The sequence below is a fragment of the Enhydra lutris genome, unplaced genomic scaffold (genome assembly GCF_002288905.1).
Source record: "Enhydra lutris kenyoni isolate GAN:26980312 unplaced genomic scaffold, ASM228890v2 scaffoldscaffold33, whole genome shotgun sequence".
Taxonomy (NCBI): domain Eukaryota; kingdom Metazoa; phylum Chordata; class Mammalia; order Carnivora; family Mustelidae; genus Enhydra; species Enhydra lutris.
Genome location: NW_019154117.1, coordinates 1,626,317 through 1,644,242, shown reverse-complemented (window position 1 = coordinate 1,644,242; position 17,926 = coordinate 1,626,317).

Below are 17,926 nucleotides of genomic sequence, written 5' to 3'. Positions count from 1 at the left end.
TGACAGAGCGGTCACAGATTCCGCCTTAAGTCACACCCCACACCGGGATCCCGTTCTGTGCATGAATGGCATCCAGGTGAAGGGGACCAGGAGGAAAGGGCACTGGAGACCAAGAGGAAGAATCCGGTCTGGCCATTCAGAGCCTTGTGACAGTGATGGGGCCCAGATGGCAGGGGGTGGGAGACGTGTGATGGGGTTTCAGGAGGCTTTTCTTCATGGACGCATGGCCAGGACCAAGCTTGAGTGGACACAGCTCTGCTCGGGCTGGCCACCGTGTTGTCCTTCAGGGATGTGGCTCGGGGCTGGGCAGGGACCATGGACAAGCCCTGAGCGTGTCCTCCAGCCACGGGAGCTGGGCTGGTCAGCGCATCTCACCAGCATGAAGGGGCAGCCTCTGTCCCCCAGCCTGGCTTGGTGGCTGCTCCACGTGGAGCTTCGGATGAAGAAGAAATCCCGGCTGTGGAGACACACCTCAGTTTTCATGTCACCGCCCTGAGGCAGGTAAGGTGCACAGGGGCAGGGACCTGGGCTCCGGCCCCCCATGTGCGATGGGGGGAAATGGAACCACCCAACGGGCTCGAGGCTGGTTCTGGGGGACGGGTGTGCCCTGCAGGGCTGCTGTCCCCCTGGACTTCCACCCACCTGCTTGTGCTCCGTCGTCCCCCGTCACCCGGATACGCTGCCCTCCCCACCGTGGGGTCTCTCTGATCAAGAGTCCCCTTCTAGACATGTCTGCCCGGCCTGCCCACGTCTGCTCCCCGTCTCCTCTCACTCCCGGTGGGTGCGGGAGACAACGGGCCCCCTCCGTGCTCTCTGTGCCCCCCACCCTCCAGGAGAACCCGCTCGGCTCTTACTCAGGCTCCTGGCATCCAGGTGGGAGCTTCGGGGCTGCCCCACGCCCCTTTCTCCACAACTTTCCCTCGGGAGCTGGCGGGGGAAGTGGCGGTCAAATATTTGCTGAGAATTCACAGCGCGGCAGCCAGCACGTCTGTCCTGTCTCGCGCGGCAGGAAGATGCTTTTCTCAGGCAGTGTGCTGCCCTGCGCGTGGGTCAGGGGATTGCTGCAGCCGCTATAAATTCGAACGTATAGGCAGGACCTCGTTGGCTCCCCTCTTCCTCAGTCTCTCCCTCTGAGGTAGGTCGGCACCTGCCAGAGGGCTGCCTCCGACCCCAGCTCATCTACGCAGGAGCGAGCTCATAGACACACCGGAGCAGGAGCCTGGGGCCTGGTCACGCCTACACCTTAGTGGGGACACTTGTTTCCAGGTCCTTCCTGGAAGGACCTCGTCGGCTTCCTCCAGGGGCTCCAAGCTGCAGGCAGAAGGGCAGAGGCCGGGGCCGCTGGGAACAGCCCCGTCCAGGACCACACACAGAAGGTACGTGGGCATGTGTCTGCTGGTGCAACGAGACGGACGTCTCCCAGTGCTGCCTCTGAAGGACGTGCGACCTCCGGCCTGCAGGTGTTCAAGCTCTGGGGGCATCAGAGATGGCTTCTTTCTGGCAAAGTCAGGACACTCGAGGGCAGAGGTTCTCAGCCAGGGGCAGCTTTGTGCCCTGGAGACCATTGGCAAGGTCTGGAGACGTGTTAGGTCATCACAACTGGTAGGAGGCCCGACACACGGCCAAGTGTCCTACAGGGCACAGCGGCTCCTGCGGCATCACTTGGCCCCAACTGTCCACGGTGCTGTGGTTGCGACCCTCTGTCCCGAGCAGCTGCCTGGACGCTGGTTCTCCTTAGAGGCTGGTGAACTTCCGTGGGGTCAGGCGTCCAGCCCGAGGTCCCTGGGGACAGAACAAGAGCTCTTGGTGCAGTACCAAGGGTCCGAGGGTCAGCCTACTATCCCCTGGCAGCTCGCAGCATCCTTGGAGACAGGACCCCAGACCCCCAGTGGTGAGAGCTCCAGGCACACTAAGGATGTGGGCCTGCACAAGAGGGCTGGGCAGGAGGGAGATGCCCGTGTGTGTCCCGCTCGGGCTGTTTATCTGCTGGATGACAGAACCTCCGTGCTCAGTGACCAGACAGTGTTGGCTCTTGGGATTACTGCTGGTCAGCGACCCAGGTGGGGCTTGGCTGGGGGGTTCCTCCTTCCAGGAAGCTGGTGGGGGAGGCCGCATGCTCGGCTGGGCTACGGTCCGGGCTCAGAGGGCTCCCGCACTCCTCCCGGCCTCAGTTTCCCCTGGAGGGTCCCCTGAGATGGGACAAGAACGCAGCCACTTCCTGTTGCTGGAGCCCGGAGGCCGATCACGTCTGTCTCATCGGCCACACTGCAGGGGCTGAAGGAGACCCAGAGCCCCTGTGATTTGGGGCTGGGGGATACAGGGCCCAGCCCTCTCCAGGGCGCCGGTCAAAGGCGTGGCAGGTATCTTTAACCCCTCCTAGTCCAACTTCACCCCGAAGGCAGTGAGGAGCACACCAGAGGGAGGAAACATGGGGACTGAGCCTCAGGAGCTCCTGCCCTCATCTGGAACAGACACGTTCTGAGGGAGGTAGCGCCAGGACCGTGGGCAGCAGAGTTTGAAGAGTGCTGACCCTGGGTTCCCTCTGAGGAGGAGCGTGTGGCCCTCGGGCTGCTCCCTCACGCAGCCCGGTGACTCCCGTCTCTGCTCTGGGACTCCTCTCCTGCCCTCCGCCTCCTTGCGCCAGTCTTGCTCCGACCCCCCACCCACGAGCTGCGCTCCTTATGGACCCATCTTGGGTGTGGACCCGTCCTGGTCATCTCAATCACTACCACGTGTGCCAGCATGTCCCCGTGCACCTGGACGTCCCAGGCAGAGAGCAGCCCAGGCACTCGAAGATGCTGGCCGAGCCGGCTTAGGCTTCCCGAGTTACCCACACTCAGGAGGAGCTGGGCTATGCGGGGACAGTGGTGGGAACCCGGCCCCCCTCGCCACGGCCTTGAAAACCCCCCCCGTGTCCCGTGGCATTTCCTCGCAGCCCACAGCCCGCCTGTTCTTCCTTGGGGGTCCGCGACGCACGGCTGGGGCTCGGCTCGGAGCTGAGTCCCGGGGCAGGTGCCCTGTTTCCTTCAGCTGTTTCCGCTCCCTCCATGGAAGTATGGCAGAGACAGCGAGTTATTTACTTTCGGGCGACCAAGGAACTATAGACTTGTTTGACTGTTTCCGTGGAATAGGTGTTCTACCGAAGAGGAAATCCGAGAACAGAACCCCCAGGGGGTACGGGGAAGCGGAGTCACACCTGCCTTCCCGAACTTGCACAACGGGGGGGCGGGGGTGGTGGTGGCTTCTGCGGGACCCACTCAGTGAGGCTCCAGGCGCCCTGTGCCCCAGCCTCACCTGCTGGGGGGCCGCCCCAGAGAGCCATGAGCAACAAGCAATGCAAAGGGGAGGCAGGTGGCGCTGTCCCATCTCAGGGGGCACCTTTGAATCCCCTTTTCCCTGCATATGGTGCCTGCCCAGTGTGCTGTGGTGGAGGCCAGTGGCCAGAGATGGGTCCCCATACGGCTCGGGGAGGGTGGGTGTGCTGGAGGGGCCGTGGCCGCCACAAGGCTTCAGTGGTCACGCAGTTGGTCACTGCTCTTTTGTCACCATACTTAGGGGGCAGGGGCCAGCTGGGGCTGAAGGGGTTAACACAGGGAGCTCTCAGGATCCCCTGGTGGCCAGAGCCAGGCCTGAGTGGGGCCTGACCACTCTTGAATTCACACCCACCCTCCGGGCTCGAGCCTGGGTGCCGCCACTCTGTTCAGATTTTCGGAGCAATCCCCAAGTGCCTTCTAGCTCGAGAACAAGCACCTGCTGACCCTCTGGCACATGGAGGTGACACATGGGAAACCTCAGGCAGCCCCACAGAAACGCCTCCTCGGGGGGTTTGGCGAGCCCGGTTCCGACTGGCCGTGAGGACACCTAAGGATGACAGCGTGGTGGGTGGTCTGGATGTGTGTGAATCTGGATTTTGTCTTCATGTGCGTCCCCACGAGAACATACAACAAAGCGCAACAGTTCGGCGAACCTGGGGAGATGGCCAGGTCTTTGCGCTCCTTCGTCTCTGGAGGAATGATTCTGAGCCCCAGAATGAGCCTGCCCTGAGTTTAATCTGGAAAAGTTAGGGCTCACTATGGGGTTCTGTTAATTCATCCTGAGGGAGTGGGGGGGAACACAGGGTAAAAGCCTCTGCGTGGGGACAGACTGGGGGAGTTGGAGGCAGGAGAGCCCATGGCGGGGCAAGGACTGGAAAGAGCAGGGTTCCATGGAGATCAGGAGCTCGGATGGCAGGCTCCCAACCCGGGCCCGAGACTGTCCCCACACGGGCTTGGGCAATGGAGTGGGGTGCCCACCGTGACCACTGGTGCCAACCGATGGTCATCAGATCTGCCCCTAATGGTCCCAATTGCCTAGGCTCCAGGGACTACGCACTTCCTGGGGCAAAGCTGTTTGGTCATGTCCAGAAAGTCTGATCACACACGTGCTATGCATGCCCCATGACCCAGCCCTCCTGCTCCTCGATGCACGGTCACGAGAAATCAGTGCCCGTACCCACCAAACACCGTGAACAATACGACTTGTAGGACAAACACCCTGTGGTCCCTCCAGCCGTGCAGATGGAGGGCACACTGGCGCCTGCCGCGGCATGGACGGGAGCCTCCACCTGTCTGTCACGTGCTGGGAAAGAAGCCAGAGTCGGGCTGTGTGACCTATGCCTGTGTTCACATGCATGATGGGAAAGAAGCCAGAGTCGGGCTGTGTGACCTATGCCTGTGTTCACATGCATGACCCAGAGCGGGGACTTCGGGGACACAGACTGGTGGTCATCGGGGAGGAGATGGGTGCGGCTCTGGTTGATGGATACACACGGAGGTGGTGGTTGGACCAAATGGCACAGAATTCCTCACTTTGAAATGACTGGTTTGATGTTGTGTGAATTTCACATACATGAAATTTGTAAAAAAAAAAAATTGCTTGCACATAACTGCTTTACCCACAGCAGGGTCCCAAACCAGAGATGGCCCGGAGGCCCACCCATCCCAAAACGAAGCGCTCTTCATCCCACGCCAGGCGTGCCCCCAGCGAGGACGGCCGAGGGTTGCTCGGGCAGGGAGGACTCTCATAAACCTGGTGCCACGGCATGGAGCGCGTCCGCTGCGGGAGTCTGTGCCTCGACCTATGGCGGAAGAATCAGAATAGTGGGGGTCTGTGGAGGGGAATTTCCAGAGTGGGGACGTGTTCCCTGTGTCGGCGTGGGGCAGTGACCTGAGTGTATATGGTCGTCAAGACAAATCAAGAGCTCCATGCTGTATGTAAAACCCCGATAAAGATCACCACCCGAAGAAAGCGGAGAAGATAGATCTTGAGAGATGGGAGCAGTGGCCACTGAAGGCGGGCTCACTCACGACAGGCTGGCCAGATGCTCTCATGGCCGCTGCCCCGGCTGCTCCGTCTCTACGGGCAGCAACACCTGCGTCCCTCGGCCTTCTCTGATTCCGCACAGCTCTGTCATTCCCACACTCCCAACAGGGCTGAGAGCCCTCGGGGGCAGGACGGGGTCTCTCTCCCAGGGTGGGCGTGTTCATGGCCTGGCAATGTAGGGCCATGGGTGCTGTGGGGGTCTCCACGCTCACAGTGACCTTGGGTGTCCCAGCCAGAGGTGGCTGGCAAATACAGACCACTCAGCATCCGTCCACACGCCCACAGGAGCCCGGAAGAGGTGTCTGGACCTGACCTTGAGTGTCCTCTGTCCACGGGCACCGGTTTCCTGGCCTCACTTAGCCAACAGCCACCACCTCCTCGCTGCAGGAAGCAGCCTTCCTACAGCAGCCCAAGTGCTAAGACCTTGACCCCGGGAGGACTCCCAGGGGACCCTTGGCCCCGCCCCAGGCTTTGGGGCGGGTCCTCTGGAAGCTCAGACAAGGCTTTCCCAGGCTTTCCATGCTCCGGCTCTGGGAACAGGCAGGCTGCGACTTAGGGCCTGGGCTGGGGGTGGGGGGTGGTCTGTGTTGATGCTCTTACACTCTGAGTTTGGGCGTCTGGAAGGCCTGGCAGGAAGTGACACATCTGGGTGACGAATGAGGAGCTCACATGTTACTCGTACACCGAGGAGCATCCCGGGAACCCAGGTCCAGAACCCAGCAGACAGGGGCTCGGGGTCACACACGTGGGTGGGCTCACACCCTCCAGGCTCTGAGCACTCTTCCCATCAAAGCCCCGCCCCCACTCCACCCAGAGCTTCTGCATCTTGCTCTGTGTCTGCAGGCCTGGGCGGGGGGGGTGTGGGGGTCCGTGTAGCCCCATCCCCGTGCCGCTGGCTGGAGACAGCATGGGAAGGAGCCAGCCCGGCAGAGCTGGAAACGTTCCCAGTGCACCACCCCACAGTCTCCGGTGGGCTGTTCTTAGAACCCTGTCTTGGTCCCCATGAAGCTCGTACTGACGTAACGGCTTAGTTGGAAAGGGTACCTCCCTGGGACTGGCTGCCTGGGCCCTACTTCACCCTGTGGGGAGTCTCTACCTGGAATGGAGGACAGTCAGTGGCCCCAGCTGGGGCCCCGGGCTGGCCTTGGCCCCTTCCAGGCCCTGGTGGGTGTCCGAGGAGGCCAGCTCCCAGGCCAGGTCCCGTGGGGGTCAGGGTTGGGTTCTTTTTCACCCGCCAGCGTCCTTGGTGAACCTGGCCCCCCTGGGTCTCTTCTGTAGCCCGCACACGGCTGAGGACCCGGTCTGCAGGCTTGCACTGGCCGTGACCTTTCTGTTTCAAGAGTGCTCTGCCCCAGCCCACAGGCTGACTCTCCCTCCAGGCTCCCACCCTTCTGGCCCCCGGGGGGAGGGCTTGGGACCGTTCAGATAGCTGGGCCCTGCCCCAGGGTCTCAGCAAGTTTGGGGCTGAGCCTGGGATGTCGCCTTCTCTCCTGATGCTGCAGGTTTACAGCCTACATTCTGAGAACTGCTGGCTCGTGCCAAAGGGTCTCAGAATCTGTGGGGGGACATGCCAGGTCTCCCCGTGCCCACAGGCCACATCTGACACTTGCTGGAGTGTGGACTACAGCCCCAGAGAGGCCTGGGCTCCAGCTTCCTTGCCACCCTTTCTGAGATAGGACAGTGGGTTGTTTCCTTCCACCAGGCCTCAGTCTTCCAGTCTGCGAAATGCATTCACATTTCCATCTCAAGGGTTGTGACCATGTAGGTCCCCTGGGGCTTCCCCGTGCATTCTCCAGGGCTGGGTCCTGACCCTGTGGCTCCTCGGGGAAGAGCCGTTTCGGACGCCGGTGAGAGCACTTTGGCCGTGTGCCCCCAGCCTTGCCTGGACGACCTGAGCCTCGGCTGCTCCCTGGAAGTGGGAGGATACCCCTTCTCCAGTGCTGATCCTGCCGCTCGGAGGCCGCTTGAGCTGGTAAATTGGGAGCTCGCCAGGGCGGGCTGTTCTCTGGGACCCTGTGACTCCTCCCCTGGAAGGCTCATGAGGTCTGAAGCCTCCTTCCAGTGCCCCAGCGGGTGAGCTCAGGGCACCCGGCCCTTCCTGAGAGCTTGCCAGACCCCGGGGAGGGAATTCTACAGAAGTCCTTGTTGGGAGCACTGACCAGGAGGTGCTTGGTTTGGGAGAACCGCTCGAGTTTGTTTTGGCACACGGGGCAGGCTGGGTTTGTTTTGCCTGTGCCCTGGACTCGCTGCGGTCGGCTGACCCCCCGTTTCTCTGGAACAAGGCATTGCTGGCTGGCCCGGGCTCCCTCTCCTCCTCCTCCACGTCCGGCAGCCTCGGACACCCGCCGGCCACACTGAAAGCAGCTGTAATTCGATTAGTGCAGAAGAGACAGAGGCCGCTCCCAGGGTAGGGTCCGGCGCGAACCAGCCCCGCGTGCCTCGGGCTTCCCCGGAGCCCTCCCCTCCCCGGGAGCCGCTGGCAGAGGTGTCGGACCGTGGGGCCACCTGGGCGAGCCTCCCTTGAGTCATCTGTCTCTGGTCTCCCGCGGCGGACCTCACAGGACCAGAGGATGGAGGGCGGGAGGCGGCGGCTTAAGGCATGGGGGCTGGAAGTGAAATGGAGGAAGCGAAGCCAGGACAGTGTCTCCTCCGGGAGCAAGCTGGTGGGGCGGCCATCGGGCCCCGCGCTCAGGCTGCAACTGTCTATCAGGGCTTAGAAGTGACCCCCCCACCCCCAGGCTTGTTTGGGTTTACTCTGGGTGGGACTCTAAGACATTTCAGGACTGGGGCCCCTGCTGCCACCTGTGTCTGGAGGGATGTGCCCAGCTCTGCCCCAGCGTCCACCGAGAAGCCCTCCTCTGGGCCCCGAGATCCTGTTTCTCACAAAGGCTCTTTCCTCTTTCCTTCTGCAGACAGAGGAAGCTCCCAGCGTCTCCTGCAGCGGGTCCGTCCTCTCGGTGTCTCTCTCTGTGAAGACGCGTCTGCAGCCCCAACAGCCACGCTGCCCGCACAGCGCTCCTCCCCGCAGAGACGCTGAGCTTCTGCCCAGGAAGCCCGGGCACCTGTACTTCCCGTCTGCGGCCACACGCACGGCGGGTCGGGAGATCCAGCACGGCGGCCCTGACGTGAGAGCCGCCCCGCTCTGGGCATGAAGGCCAAGGCCCTTCCACGCTCATGCTCTGTGGTCCCTGGGGCTGTGGGTGGGGTTCACCCAACGTCCCAGCAGCAACCACCCAGGGCAGGGGCACTCCCTCCGGACTCCCAGTGGGGACTCGCAGGCCGTCTGTCCCCACCTTCTCCCGCCGTGTTCGCCAAGTGGGACTGCCCTCCCTGTGAGTCTTTTCCCCAGGGAAAAACCGAGTCACAAGCTCCCTGTGGACACGTAAGGCTGGTCTAAATTCGGAGGAAACTGGAGGGCAGCCCACGCACGGACTTCGCAGCGGCCCCCGTGCCTCCAGCAGGTCCCCGAGCAGGAAATGGGAGTCCCGGTGAGATGTCAGGTCCGGTGAGAACAGAGCGGCTCGGGAGCCTCTGGGGAGGACGGAGAGGGGAGATGCAGCATGCTGGGGCTTCGCAGCCGTCCGGGGGCGTCTGAGCCGGAGTCCGGCCGCTCAGGGCAGCCTCGCAGGGCACGGCCACTGCGGAGCCACTCCCGGGGACCCCCATGGAGGACCGGAGCCAGCACGGGGTGCGGGGTTGTCCTACAAGGAACACGTGGGAAGGGTCAGCATGGAAGAATCCTGAAAACCCCAGGCTGACCGAGAGAAGCCAGATGCAATAGGATTCTGTGAACAAGGAGCGCCCGGAGCCGGCCGATCCTTGGGGAAAGGACGCAGAGTGGTGGCTGCCAGGGCGGGAGGGAGGGGGAGTTCCAGGCTGAGGAGATGGGGTTTCTCTTTGGGTTGAAGAAAATGTTCTAAAACCCGATTGTGCGGACGGTCTCACTTCCCTGTGAATACCCCATGCGCTTCAGAAAGGTGAACTGCGGTAACGCGTTACATCTCAGTAAAGCGTCATCCGAAAGCGAGGAACCTGAGACTGGATGGGCGCTTGTCCGGGGTGCTGGGCACGCTCACCCTGCTGGCGCTCTGAGCAAACGGCTGTGGGCAGCCCGGGCATCAGACGTCGGTCTTCTGAGATCTGGGCCCTGCAGAAACTGGTTTGCTTCAGGTCTACCCCGAGTCCTCAAACATCAAAGAACTTCCTGAGGGCGGCACCTGGACGCCCGCACTGAGGTCTGCAGGCCCGCGCTGCCTGTTCTGGGAGGGGCACTGGTTCCAGGAGCGCCTGACCCCTTGCCAAGCTGCCTGAGCCCTGACCGGCCCCCATGACCCGCCACAGCCCAGGGTGAGGGCTGTGCACAGCTTGAAACTGACTCCCCAGGCCCCGGGTTCCAGGGAGGGTCTGCAAAAGGACGACGTCAAGGTCAACGTGCACCCTCTGGGCTGCCGTCTGTGGGTCTTTGGGGCCGACACGGAAGCCCTCTGCGTTGCCGACGAGGTGGTCAAGGGCCTTGGTTTTCTGGAAGGGGGAGAGGGCTGGCTGATGACTGGTGGGTTTTCAAACATGGGAAAGGATCTGGCGGGAAGCAGCAGAACCAGCTTTTATTTCTAGAAAGGATTAGATGGGGTCTCAATGGGGGCTGTACAATCCCATGTGGAGACCGGTGTCTGCGTGCGCCTCCCCGGGGAGGGTTGGGTGAGATCCTGCGTGGCAGCTTGGGGACCCAGGACTGGACTTCTCATGACCTTTGACTACCCCGGCCTCCGGTGATTAGATGGTGTAGAGGGGAATGCCAGCTGGAGATAAGGGGATCCGCGCAAACCCCGCCAGATTTGGAGATGTCCAGCTCCAGGGAGCCCCTTTCCTTGTGACAGCCGCTGTGGGTCCAAGTTCTTCTGCTGTTGTCGCTGGTGCCAGCAGACGCCCTGTTTCGGACGTGCAGCTGATGGGGGGGGCGTGCACCAGCCAGCTGCTTTCTGGGGATGGAGCTGATGGCCCTGAAGGCCAACCGCTGGCTGGGGAAGCCAGTGGCCCTACACGGCCACTTGTGGGCCTTTGGGCCACAAGGACCTCCTCAGCGGTAAGAGAACACACACAGGACAGGTACACTATGGAAGGGCTCGAGTTTGGTCCTGTTGACAGCATCTCTCTGAGCAAATTCCTCGGACTGTGTGGGCAGCACCGACCAACCTGTTAGGTCTCTTTTCTAACATCTGTGTTGAGACATGAACAGTTCAGAAGCAAGACTTTCGCACCAGAGTTTGGCTCTCAGACTGTGTGTTTGTAACTGTGCTAATGGGTCAATCAATGCCTTGCAATTAATGGTTTCTTAAAAAGTGAAACAGGACAGAGGTGGGTGGGGGACGGGGTCCCTGGGGGTTGGACATGAAGGAGGACACTTGATGGAATGAGCACTGGGTGTTGTATGCAGCTGGTGAATCACCAAATTCTATCCCCAAGTTAATACTACACTATGTGGGGCACTAGCGTGGCTCAGTCAGTTAAGCATCTGCCTTCAGCTTAGGTCACGATCTTGGAGTCCTGGGATCGAGCCCCGTGTTGAGCTCTCTGTTCAGCCTGGAGTCTGCTTCTCTCTCTCTCTCTCTCTTTCTCCCTCTGCCTCTCCCCTCTGCCCTGCTCATGCTTGCAAGCTTTCTCTCAAATAAGTAAATAAAATCTTTAAAAAGTACACTGTAGGGGCACCTGGGTGGCTCAGTGGGTTAAAGCCTCTGCCTTCGGCTCAGGTCATGATCTCGGGGTCCTGGGATCGAGCCCCGTGTCGGGCTCTCTGCTCAGCCGGGAGGGAGCCTGCTTCTCTTCCTCTCTCTCTCTGCCTGCCTCTGTGCCTACTTGTGATCTCTCTCTGTCAAATAAATAAATAAAATCTTAAAAAAAAATTAAAAAAGTACACTGTATGTTAACTAACCTGAATTTAAATAAAAGAAAAAAAAGTGAAGTAAGAAGAAATAGAGAACACCAGATTGCCCTGAAGCCTCTTTACTCCCGCCCCCCACCCCCAGTCCAACATAAAACCCAAGACATTGTGATGTTGGGCCCTGCCTACCACTCAAACATGTGCGGGGGCTCCCCACGCCTCAGTCCCCAGCCCTACCCCAGGCCTTTCCTCGCTCTGTCTCCTGGGCAGACGGCTTTCCCCCACACTGCGAGTGGTCGCCTCCTTCACTCACATTGATGACCGGATGTCACCTCTTCTTATTTCTTTTTTTAAGATTTTGTTTATTTATTTATTTGAGAGAGAGCGTGTGTGAGAGAGCATGAGCAGGGGGAGAGGCAGAGGCAGAGGGAGAAGCAGGCTCCCTGCTGATCAGGGAGCCCGATGCGGGACTCGATCCCAGGACCCTGGGATCCTGACCTGAGCCGAAGGCAGTCACTTAACCGACTGGGAGCCCCCCAGGCACCCCCAGAGGTGACCTCTTCCTAGAAATCACTCCTGACCCTGCTCCTTTCATCCGGACCCATGAGACACACCACCTGGGGCACTCTTACAGCTCTGGCATTTTTGCTGTGGTCTTGTCTCTGTCCTTGGGTTATCAGCTCTGCCTGGGAAGGGACATCGTCTTCTCTGGCATCTGCCCAGCAGTAGAACGGTGTTTGGCACAGAGGAGATGCTCAACAAATATTTGTTATTATTGGAGGGTGACTGCGGGAGCTGTGCTCATGTCCCTGAGCCATCGGGGAGCCAATGAAGTAACCCAAGCCCAGTGCCCAGAACACAGCGCTCAGGAAATGCTGGGTGTTTGACATGTTTTAACTTCTCTGAATTTTCAGGGCGTTCATTATTTTAAAGAATTTTAAATATGTCTTCCTGGGAAAGGAATATGTCCAACGCTCCCCAGTGAGCTGGAGTTTCGGGGATGGAATCCTGGTACTTTTAAAAGCCGCAACTGCAAATGTCGGTGTCCAGAGAAGACTCAGACGGACTTGGGGTTCCGACGCAGTTTCCAAACGCTCCCGCCCCGGGAGCCCGACGGGAAGTCCATGCCATCCCGCTTCCGTACTTTCTGTGGTCAGGAGAGCTCCGTATTTCTAAAGCAAAAGGTATTTCCAGTATGCACTGAATGTTTTCAGATCCGCAGATTCCTTGGGGTCTCCTTGGCTCGTTTTTAAAGTGCCGTCAATTCCCTATTTGGAAGGAATTAGGGGGAAGGAGTCCTGGACACCAGGAGCTGCTACACATCACCCTGGAGTTGCCCATGTCAGTCATGGCAGCATAATCACAGAAGCACACACACTTACGCGTTCACACCAGACCGGAGTCTGCAGTCCTGGCCTTGTCTTGGAGGAGGCGTTTTACCTGGGACAGAACCAGGGAAAATCTAAGGAGCCCCGAGAATGCACTGGAGGCTTTCCCACACACTCCTAGGGGAACGGGTGGTCTTGCTCGCCACCAGGCCAAAACATGTCTTGAGATCAGCTTACCGGTGGTTCCCTAGCTCAGGCCGGCCTCTGAAGTGTGTGTGACAGATGGAGCTCACGGACAAGTACGAGGGTAGGATGTGTCCCAGCGAGGGCTTGTCCCAGGTCTGCATATATTTCTGTGCATGTGTGTGAGTGTGTGTGCAAGGGTTAGTTTGGGGGACAAAATGCAGTTTTTGCTGCCACTTTGTCCTGCTGAAACTTTGGGGGGAAAATACCTTAGACATTTTAAAAAAACATACTTCCTTTTCCTTCCCTTAACTATTTACTATATTATGGCTGTGGTTTGCCTCCTGGTCCTATTCTCTGAGCTTCACGTATGCTCGGTGTGGACCTCCTCTCGCGTGCAGGGGACCTGGGCTAAGTGTTTACATTGGCCATGGCTGCTAATTCCTTTAGAAGTTCTGTGAGCTGGGTGTTTCACAGATGTGGACGGCGAGGCTCTCCCACGCCTCCGGGGCCAGGAAGAATGAGGTCCGTGGCACTGGCAGGCACCCCCGCAGCCCGGCTTCTCCAGAACCTTATAGGGAAGCAGGTGGGAGTTCCTTTGAGGACCTGAACAGCCCGTCTGGGCCAACTCTGAGTCCCATTTCCAGGAAGCGGAATGCGGACACCCCCCGGGACACGGCTGCTCCTGTCCCCTCTTGCCTCTCGTGTTTGAGAGCCTGTCCAGAGGCTCCTGGAGCCACAGCGGAGGTGGGGGGTCATTTTGCAATTACACCTTGGGGAGCTGTGAGATGCTGGAGACTATTCCTGGGAATTGATTTCCTTTAGCACTTGGGTGCCAGTGCATGGCCCCAAGGGGAGGACTTGGGTACTGCTGCTGGGTGCCCAGGCTCCAAGAAATCAAGGGATGTCCCTGGGAACTCGGAACCCAGAGGGGACCACTCAGACCAACCTAGATGTGGTTCTGGGACAGAGAAACTCTGTGTCTCCCAGGCCCTGGATTTTTTTGGGGGTGGAAATTAGTCCACCCCCAAAGAATTGGGATTTTAGAGAGAATGAGCGGGGGGCATCCGGTCTGGCCCATGACATGGCCAACATCTTTGACACAATGCTTTGGGCTTGAAACGGTGTCTGAGAACACATCGACTATGGTCCCCAAGACTGTGTTTCAGAGTCAGGGAAGGGTGTCAGTGTGTTCATGATCCCGGGGTACCAGGTCTTCCATCCTCAGTGGGACCAAAAGTTCCAACAAGAGATCCTGTAGGATGAGGCCCCTGAAGGTCACAAGCGGCAGCTGGGGACGGCCTCTCCAACAGACAGGGTAGCTCGTGCTTGCTGGGGTCTTGCTGGGACACCGTGACGGCCTGACCCACATGGGGAACACCTCCAGGACACAAGACTTTCACTGGATCACTTGGGGAGTTTCCTGGGCTTGACTCCCCACACCTTCAGCTCCACACACGGGCTCGTCTGTCCAGCTACCGCGGGAGCCCCTACTCTGCGCCGGCAGACTTGCAGGCGCTGAGCGCACAGCTGGGAGCAGATGGCAAGTGTCTTTGCCGCAGGGGGTGGCCCTTCAGTAGAGGGCTGGTGCACGTCTTCCACGACCTTTCAGGCTTTGGGGTCCCTGTGGTCTTGCTGCTCCGCCCCACCAGAGCAGCCACAGACACGACATGCATGTCACACGTGGCCAGGCCTCTGACGGCTTCCTCTGACGTGGAGACAGCCAGCTTGTCTGCTGGATGAGCTCAGGCTGTCGTTCTTGGATCCTGCTCTGGCCAACAAGACGGAAAAGACGTCCTACGTTCAAGCTCTACTAAGTCTATTTTTTTAACGCTTCCGTGGAACATCTCGGTCCTTGCTGCTGATCTCAGAGTGTGAACCCCAGCCCTTGACTGCCTGTCACCTCGCAGGAGATGTCAGGACAGCAGAAGACACCCTCTGGGTGGGGGGACTGAGTTGTCATGGCCCGGAGGCCACACGCTGGGGTCCGAAGCCCCAGCACATTGGAGTGAGACTGTGTTTGGGGACAGGAGCCCCTAAGGGAGTGATGTAGGTAGCTGAGGTCACGCGGGTGGGTCCTAATCCGTCAGGACTGGAGTCCTTATAAGCACAGGAGATTGGGATGGAGGGACGGCCCTGTGAGGACATGGCAGAGGATGGTCTACACCCCAGGAGAGGGGCTTCAGGACGTCATCTGTTACGGTCACCAAGCCCGCTTGGAGACCTGCCGTGCCCTGAGTGTAGGAGGCTCCCGAGGGTCCCAGCAGAGGAAGGGATGGGCCTCCTCCCTGCACTGGCCCCATGAGTGCTGGGAAGGCACCCACCCTCCTCCTTCTTTCTTTGTCCTGCAACAGCCCCAGATGGGCAGCGGCCCCAGTGGCTCCTTTGGGGAGGGCACTGGTCTTGATGGAGAGAGCGCGCAGAGCTGCAGCTCAGAGCCCCTCCCGGCCTCCACAAGGTGGAAAATATGCATCAAAACCAGCTGGGGAGGGGGCGCGACGTGCCCCCCAGCGGGGCCTGTCTCCAGGAAGGCCAGGCCTCTGGCGGCAGACGCCTGCGGCAGCAACACTTGAGCCGGGCCGGGCGTCACGGAATCTGAACGCCGGAGCTCGGGAGTTGTTAGAAAAGCAAACAGCCTGCGGCGGAGCTCCCAGCCCCGGTGTCCACCAGCGCGGCGTGGCCACCCAAGAATGAAGAAGCCCATCGGGGCTTCCAGCGGTTATGGGGCTGGAGAATCAAACTGGCTTGTTTTGTTTGTTTGTTTTGTTTGTTTGTTTGTTTGGTAACTTGCAAGCTTCATCTCCAACGGCTGCGGTACCAAAATCTGAGCTGGTGCTGCGGGGAACGTTTTAAGTGAACCAGGGCCCCAGTTCCTGGTGTAGCGCTGCTCGGGCCTGGGGAAGTGTGACCGGAGAGGACGTACCATCAGTCCTGAAACACAGGCTGTTTTAGAGGCTGAGAGTCAAGGGCGCCAAAGTCTCCGTTTCAATGCCTGGGAACCCCTTCGGGGCGTCTGCCTCTGGGGCCTGGGAACCCCCACGCCACCCCTGGCGGGGTCCTGCGCAGACTCAGCCCGAGCCGCTTGCCCCATTTCTGCAGGGACGGCTATGGTACGTGGGGGATGGCACGGCTGTCCTTGATGGCCACACCCGCTCCGCTTGGGCTCTGTCCCACGCCTGAGTCTCCGAGACCGCGAGGCTTCAGGGCCCGTGCCTCTGCTGGGGTGTCCGGCCCCTGTGGGTGCGCGGCCCGGGGGCAGGCAGAGCAGGGCCGGCGGCAGGCACGGGGTGTTAGGGAGTGCTGTCCCCCGCCCCCCGAGGTCCCTTCGAGGTTTGACCCACAGACGGGTGGCGGCCTTGGCGGTAGGAGGGAAGGGGGTGGCTGGCAGATGCCCAGGCCCTTTTCAGATCCCTTTAGAATATGCCAACCTGGACTGAAATGTGAGTTTCCCGGATTAAAATAGCCATTTCGAGCAAGAACTACAAGTGGGAGTGCGTCCCAGCTTTGTGTGCTTGGCTCGCTGGGATGGCAAGAGGGTTTCAGCCCAGGTTGTCCCCGGCACTCTGCTCCGCGGGGGCCCGCAGGGTAGGGGGGAAGGGGGCGGCTGCTGGCCGGCTGGACAGCTGCTGGCACGGCCTCGGGAGCCTTGCTGGAGGCCGGGCTCTGTCCCTTCGGTTGGAGCGAGGGCTGGGGACGAGGGCAGTGTGGGGATTTGGGGGTCACGGGGGTCTTTGCCAGAGGCCTCCAGGACCCGCTCGCCCAGCATTTTTTTTTTTTTAAAGATTTTATTTATTTGACAGACAGAGATCACAAGGAGGCAGAGAGGCAGGCAGAGAGAGAGGAGGAAGCAGGCTCCCCGCTGAGCAGAGAGCCCGATGCGGGGCTCGATCCCAGGACTCCGGGATCATGACCTGAGCCGAAGGCAGAGGCGTCAACCCACTGAGCCACCCAGGCGCCCCTCGCCCAGCATTTTGACTACAGCCTGCCTCTTGGGGACAAGTCAGCTCAGGAGTCAGCAGGCTGTGGAGGCTCTGGTTGGGTCTGTGGCAAAGGGGGGCTCAGGGGCCGCAGGACCAGGATACGCCTGCGCAAGTGCCCCCCACCCCCATCCCCACCCCGCGGTCCCCCGGGCCGTGATGTTATCTGTGCCTCACGTACTTGGCTAAGAAGTGTGCATGGGGAAACCGAAGCCAGAGCACATTTTTTCCCGTCTTTCCTTCAAGCTTCTGCAGAAATAACTTTCTACAGACAGGCTGGCCGGGGACAGAGGCGTGTTTTGTGTGCAAACAATGCTTGCCTATTCCCAGGGAAACAACACCGGGTTACCAGGCAGCTTTGCTTGGCAGAGCCTCCCGTGGCCGGCCTCTGCGCGGGGCCGCCCCTCAGCAGCCAGGCAGGCAGGAAGAGAGCAACCCCGGCGGCAGGAAGCAGGCCGGCCGCTCCGGCGGGTCTCCGGCTTGCCTGTGCCCCAGCCCTGGTCCCAGCCACCCGGCTCTCTCCCCCGCGGGAGTGACCTCGGAGCCAGGAGCAGCAGGAGCAGGAGGGGGCAGGAGGCAGGGCTGGGACCCACAATCAGGCCCCTCTCTGCCTGGCAGCAACCCTGAGGACCAACCTGAAGCCCATCCGGGAAGGAGCGGGTGTGGGCCGGGGTGGGGTGCTGCTCTCCCTGCACCTGCCCTGAGGCTCGCCCAGCCCCCTTCTTGCACTCCCCAGAGTCCCCGCGGTGTCCGGTTTTTACCGTTACCCCAGGGGTCCCGGCCGCACGGCCTTCCCGCCCACCCTTCCTCCGTGGCTCTCCTGGATGCAGCCTCTGGGAAGGGTCTGCTCTCGTCCTCCGTCCCCATCCCTAGAGCGCCGTGTGCTCTTTCGCCTTTGCCCGAAGTTCAAGGCTCTGTCTTGTCTGTGCAGCAATCGTGCAGATCTTTAGTCATTTTATTTTATTGTTATTTTTTATTTTTTACCCTGTTTATTCCTAAACTCCTTACTCCCGTGTTGACCCCAACTCCTAGAGGTGTAGCTCTTGTAAGCCACGTGCTTGGATGAGTACGTGGCTTTGTTTGCTGTCGTGTCTTTCTGTTTGTCTGCGGCCCATGTGGAGTGTAGGTGCAGGTCCCTGTTCTCTTACTTTGCAGGAGACCAGGATCCTTGCGAGCCCCCCCGCACCCCCTCCTCCCCC